Raw genomic sequence first — 6,293 nt, 5'->3', positions numbered from 1 at the left:
TGCTCCTAATGAATTGGAAACAAACTACTTTCAAATGTTCTCAGTAAGTGGTGGTCACTAACAGGGTTTATTAGTTCATAAACAAGGTGTTTGCTTCATATTTTTAAAATATTTCCATTATCCCAATATTCTAAAGTGAGATAAAGTATGAATAAGATGGTTTTTCTGTTCAACCACTTCTACCTTGTGCCAGTGTCATAGTGCTTCCCTAACAGGGCCATGTTGTTTCACTGGAAAAGGGGGCTCAGCAGTTCCATCAAGGCAAGGTACTCATTACTACCTTTAAAAAAATTTTAATTGATTTCAGAGAGGGAGAGAGATCTACTTATATAAAAACCCTGGGTGGTGTTCATCACAACCACCAGAACCTCGACCAAGCGGAAGGAAGTCAGTCCTGGAGGGGTTGTCTTGGCAACGGCTGCGCCCTCTCCCCCCCCCCCCCCCCCCCCCCGCTGTGTTCCCTGAGTGGCTGTACGCCAGAGGGCGAGGTTTGAGGGTAGGAACCCGCCCTCAGAGGTTGGTTACATGAGTTTTGTAAAAGATTTTGCCAAAGGGCTGCGCCCTCCCCGAGCTGTTTCCTGTGTGGCCTGAGGGAAGAACCCACCCTTGGAGCACCAGGAGCGCCCAGCAGCAGTCAGTCCTGGGTTGCTGAGGTGGAGGCCACGGGGTGGTAGAACTCTGGGTCTGGCCCAACAGGGGGCATGGCCAGCCTTCAAACCAGACCCTGACAGTAGAAAGGAGGGAGCCCTATTCCTCACAGAATCCGCTGTTGGATAGCTTGCTGTCAATGGCCTGCTAGCCAGGAACCCCATTCACCTGCAACCCGGACCCTGACAGGAGGGAGGAGGGAGCCCCTTTCCTCATGGAATGGACAGGTGGCCAGTTTGCTAATTAATTCCCTTTTTTTAAAAATATATTTTATTGATTTTTTACAGAGAGGAAGGGAAAGGGATAGAGAGTTAGAAACATCGATGAGAGAGAAACATTGATCAGCTGCCTCCTGCACACTCCCCACTGGGGATGTGCCCACAACCAAGGTACATGCCCTTGATCGGAATTGAAACCGGAACCCTTGAATCCGCAGGCCGATGCTCTATCCACTGAGCCAAACCAGTTAGGGCAATTAATTCCCTTTTAATGTGCACGAATTTTGTGTACCGGGCTACTAGTATAGAAATATCAATGATGAGAGAGAATCATTGATCGGCTGCCTTCTGCACTCCCCCTACCCAGGATTGGGCCCACAATGAGGGCATGTGCCCTGACCAGGAATCAACCGTGACCTTCTGGTTTATAGGTTGAGGCTCAACCACTGAGACACACCAGCTGGGCTCATTACTTCTTTAAAAGATACTTGTTGGGGCGTCTTCTCCATCTATAGTCCTTCTCTGGGAATCATATGACCTCTTCTACATAATCAGCCCTCTGACCAAAACTGATTGGACCAGCTTATGGGCACCTGAACAAATTGGATTCTGTCCCTTAGAAATTTAGAAATTCATTCATTCTTCCATTCGACAAATATTTATTGAACCTTAACTTTGAACTAGGCATTATTCTAGGAGCTGGATGTACAGTGGATACATTTTCACCATGATAGTCCACTGCAACATTCTAGGTTCAGATAGACACTCTGCTTCCTTATGCATCCTCTCCTGGTTTCAGCCTGTTTAGTGGGTGTCTATTCCTTGTAACAAGAAAATCCTTTCTAAGACAATGTCACATTGTTATTCCTGATGAGGAAATGCCTTATTTTCTTTCTTGAGACTTTCAAAGCCATTTCCTCATGCTAAAGAGCCTGAGAAATCTCTCCAAAGTTTTCAGTAGGTAAATTTTCATTGATTGGAAGTGTATTTGAGCTCCAGAAAATGTTTATTTTTGAAATTAAAACTGAATTATTCACTATTTGAAATTACAGAATACATCAAGTAACATATAAAAGCTTTCCACTGAATCATAACAATAAACAAAAATTTCTGCCTTTCATTTATTTATTTATTGTTTAAGCCTACAGCACCCAGTATTCCCAGGCGGTCTCCCATCCAAGTACCAATCAGGCCCGACCCTGCTTAGCTTCCTAGATCAGACAAGATTGGTCATATTTAGGGTGCTATGGCCATAGACTCATTTCTTTATAGTAATCACATGACAGCCTCTCCCCATCCCTTACACACACACACAGCCTCCAATAAACATCTTGTGTGAGGAAGCAAAATAGAAAAGTTGAGTGGTTGGAAGTATAAGGTTCGCAAGTTTTGCAAGACAAATCTGAGTTTAAATACCCCCTCCTCTGGTGATCTTAAAAAATTCCAAATTCATAAAAAAGAGACAATAACTATGTGGCAGGATTATTGTAAGAATTAATTGTGTATAAAAACCCTAGCACGTAAAATGTGCAGAGTAAGTGGTGGTCACTAAACAGGTAGTCACTGTGTATGATTGGGATCTTATTTCATGAGCCACAATGAGTATGTATATTAATAAGGACATGTATACATAATGCACCGATATATAGTACATAATACACACATACATCTATGTAGGCCAGTTGCACTATTATTCTCACCTAAGGAAACAAAACTGGAGTGGTGCAGTAGGCCAAGAGATGATTCAGATCCTTGTTTATTAACTAATTGCAGTTCTCAACAATAAATTGTAATCTAATCCAGCAGTGTAACCAGAAGCGTGAAGTTCTGCCTGCTCAGGATCCAATGTCACCCCCAACAAACACTCCTCATCCTGAATGTGTCGAAGCTCCTAAAGGCTTTGCTGGAAACTGAAGGGCTGAGGAGGGAAATGGGTGGTGATTCCATTTTCCCAGGACCTGAATGCTGAGTGGTTTCAAAGCAGAGGTGCAGGACCCTTCTGTATGCCAAGGTCTTCAAAAATGACTGTATTTAAGAAGAAAACAATGATACCGCATGTGATCACAACAGGGGCCACACACTGGGTCAGCACTCACCAGAGCTATCATGGACTGTCATGGGTCAGTTCATTGGCCAAATGTGCTGACTCTTGTGTTTGACTCCCAGATTTACAGTTACAAAGCCCAATCACAGACGTTATTCATTTACTCTTCCCAATAACCTCATGAGATGGACAGGCATCAGCAGTTCCACTTTATACATTTGGAAAATGAGATTAGAAACTTAAGACTCAGAGAGTGAAACAGAACTTGTCAAAGCAGAGCTGGACTGGAACTCAGGTATCCGGATTCCTAATGACCCCACTAGTAAGGAGGAAGGGGTTAGGATGGAGGAGGGTGACACAGAACAAAGGCCAAAGGTCACCTGAAAATCCAAGCCTGGAAATGTCTGAAGGAAGAAAGGCAGGAGATGTGAAATGAAGGAAGTCAAAATTCCAATCAACCTCCAGTTTGCCCCAAATTTAAAAACTAGGATGGCCCAGCCAGCATGGCTCAGTGGTTGAGCATGACCTATGAACCATGAGGTCACGGTTTAATTCCTGGTCAGGGTGTACGCCCGGGTTGCGGGCTCAATTCCAAGTGTGGCACATGCAGGAGGCAGCCACTCAATGATTCTCTCTCATCACTGATGTTTCTATCTCTCTCTCCCTCTCCCTTTCTCTCTGAAATCAATAAAAATATATTTAAAAATAAAAATAAAAACTGGGATGATCAGATGCCAAGGAGTCAGTGATTTGATCCATGCACAAGCACTCCCATTGATTCCTTCCTTGGGCTGCTAGCACATGCGTCAGTAAAAAAAGTGCCTGACCTCATTCAATAGTTCTTTCTCTAAACCACATCCTTTCACCTGGGCAGGTATCTGAGCAGGTGAGAGGTTTCTCTGCATGACAAGGACAATCAACTGCCCTTTGTTTCCCCCTGAACTATTTCCCCAAGGAAGTTGAAAGCCAGATTGCATAGGTGAATCAGGAAGTGAGAACTACGTGAGTATATTGGTTTAAAATATTTCTAATGACATAAGTGATAGTTTATAGAACAAATGTACCCACGTGTGTGCATTACTGAGCTCCCTTTTCATACTGCTATTCCTTCCTCTTCCAGGAGGGTGTCAATTTCCAAACAGACTGCATTTCCTGTTCTTCAACTTTTGCAGCATTACTTGAAGGTTTCATATAGTGCAGGTGATATTATAGTTACCAGTCTGCGTAATGACAGGGCCATCAGCACTGCATATGGAAATGGATGGGCTCGTATAAACAACCCAGACGCAGAAAGAGAGACTCAGTGTGAAATGACACATGTTAAATTTCAAAATGCTATACCTTAAAGTAGTGGTTCTCAAACATGGCTGCACATCACAGCTACCAGAGGTGTTTAAAACAAAACTGATGACTGGGCCCCAATGCAGATGATGCCATTGTTATTTCTGTGGGTGGGACCTTGGCATTAAATGATCTATGTGTAGCCAAGACTGAGAACCAGTGTTTTAAATAAATGACACGATGAAAAAGAAAGAACCTCACTCCACATCCTTTGTATATAGTGCAAATATATTCATGCTTATATTATAGTACGAGGCTATGGCAAAGGTGTGGATGTTAAAAATACTATTGGTAGGCCCTAGCCCAGTGATGGCGAACCTTTTGAGCTCAGCATGTCAACATTTTGAAAAACCCTGACTTAACTCTGGTGCCATGTCACATATAGAAATTTTTTGATATTTGCAACCATAGTAAAACAAAGACTTATATTTTGATATTTATTTTATATACTTAAATGCCATTTAACAAAGAAAAATCAACCAAAAAAATGAGTTCGCATGTCACCTCTGACATGTGTGTCATAGGTTCGCCATCACTGCCCTAGCTGGTTTGGCTCAGTGGATAGAGAGTGGGCCTATGGACTGAAGGGTCCTGGGTTTGATTCCTGTCAAGGGCCAGGCTCGATCCCCAGTGGAGGGCATGCAGGAGGCAGCCAATTAATAATTCTCTCATCATTGATGTTTCTATTTCTCTCTCCTTCCCTTTCTGAAATCAATAAAAAATATATTTTAAAAAAATACTATTGGTAGTGAAGGAATGAGAACAATAATTCCATCTATCACACCAGGTAAACAAGAACTAGAAAGAAACAAGGACAAAATAAAATAACTAGAGCTTTTAGAGTGTGAGAATTTTGTCACACCTAAACACATTTTCAAGTGTGCTAACATTAGGGATGCTGGTAAAAGATATATGGGAACTCTCTATACTACCTTGGCAACTTTCTCGTAAATTTAACATTATTGCAAAATAAAAATTTTATTTTAAAAATATTTGAGCAACTTTAGCTTTCTAAGGAAAATTTTCATATCTAATACTATCGTGATAGGCTGAACCTGTAGTTTGTATCCTGTGGTTGTCATGGGACCCATCATACCACAATGAGATAATTTTTCCACCCGCCTAACTCTGAGTAATACTTAACATTAATAACAACAATAGGTAATGGCATTTACTGCATGCTAGTTTCTGTGCTAAACACATACATGCATTATTTCTTTAAATTATCACTGCAATTTTGTGTAGGTACCATTATCATCCCCATTTCATAAATGAGGAAACTGAGAATCAGAGAGATAAAATTATTTGCCTAGTATTATAGGGTTACTTAACGACAGAGCTGAAACTCAAACCTAGATCTAGCTAATTACAGAGCCTATAATTTAAACCTCTATGTTATAACCTCCAAAATTTGCTAATTATTTTCTGCTATAAATGCCTAGGTCAGCAAAATGAGAGAATCGTTACTGTGCATGTCCAATGTGCAGCGCTGACTCTGACTAGAATTGGGAAACAGGTTGCTCTATGCCTACTCCTTCTCACTCACCTTCCTCCCTTAACTTTCAGCACATTATTTTCTCTCCAGCTGTTCCGTGCTGTCTGGTCACTTCCTGTTACAAAATTACCTGGTAGAATAACTCCCACTAAGGTAGACATGATTAATGGAAGTGTCATGTATTGGTCCTCAGAGGTATAAACCCATTTTTAAAAGAAGAGCTAAAGGGAATAGTATTTATCCAAAAACATGAAAATGGTGGACTTTACTCATGGTGACACCTTACTGGGGGAGATATTTGAGAAAGGGGCCCTTACACAGAAAAGCCCACTATTAATAAAAATCACTCTCTGTGAATTGATGTGCACAGGGCACTATGATTGACATGTGGTCAGAAATACTGAAGGACTCACAAAATCCTACGGCAACGACAAAGCACTTCATCACATGGTATTTAGCATTTTCAAAGGAGCTGTAGAGTTGAAACAACCCCAAAACCAGGCCAGATAAAAAGGTTTGTACTGAAAACAGGGGGTGGTGGTATACC

At 41.6% G+C, this 6,293-nt stretch overlaps 1 pseudogene; it reads right to left on the bottom strand.

Annotated features, from left to right (window-relative positions):
* Positions 1 to 2,005: 2,005 nt before the first annotated feature.
* LOC111826645 lies at positions 2,006 to 2,124 on the bottom strand (annotated as a pseudogene).
* Positions 2,125 to 6,293: the final 4,169 nt, after the last annotated feature.

This window comes from Myotis lucifugus, unplaced genomic scaffold (genome assembly GCF_000147115.1).
Source record: "Myotis lucifugus unplaced genomic scaffold, Myoluc2.0 scaffold_92, whole genome shotgun sequence".
NCBI lineage: Eukaryota > Metazoa > Chordata > Mammalia > Chiroptera > Vespertilionidae > Myotis > Myotis lucifugus.
Note: the sequence above shows the minus strand (reverse complement) of the source record. Positions and strands in the feature narration are given on the sequence as shown.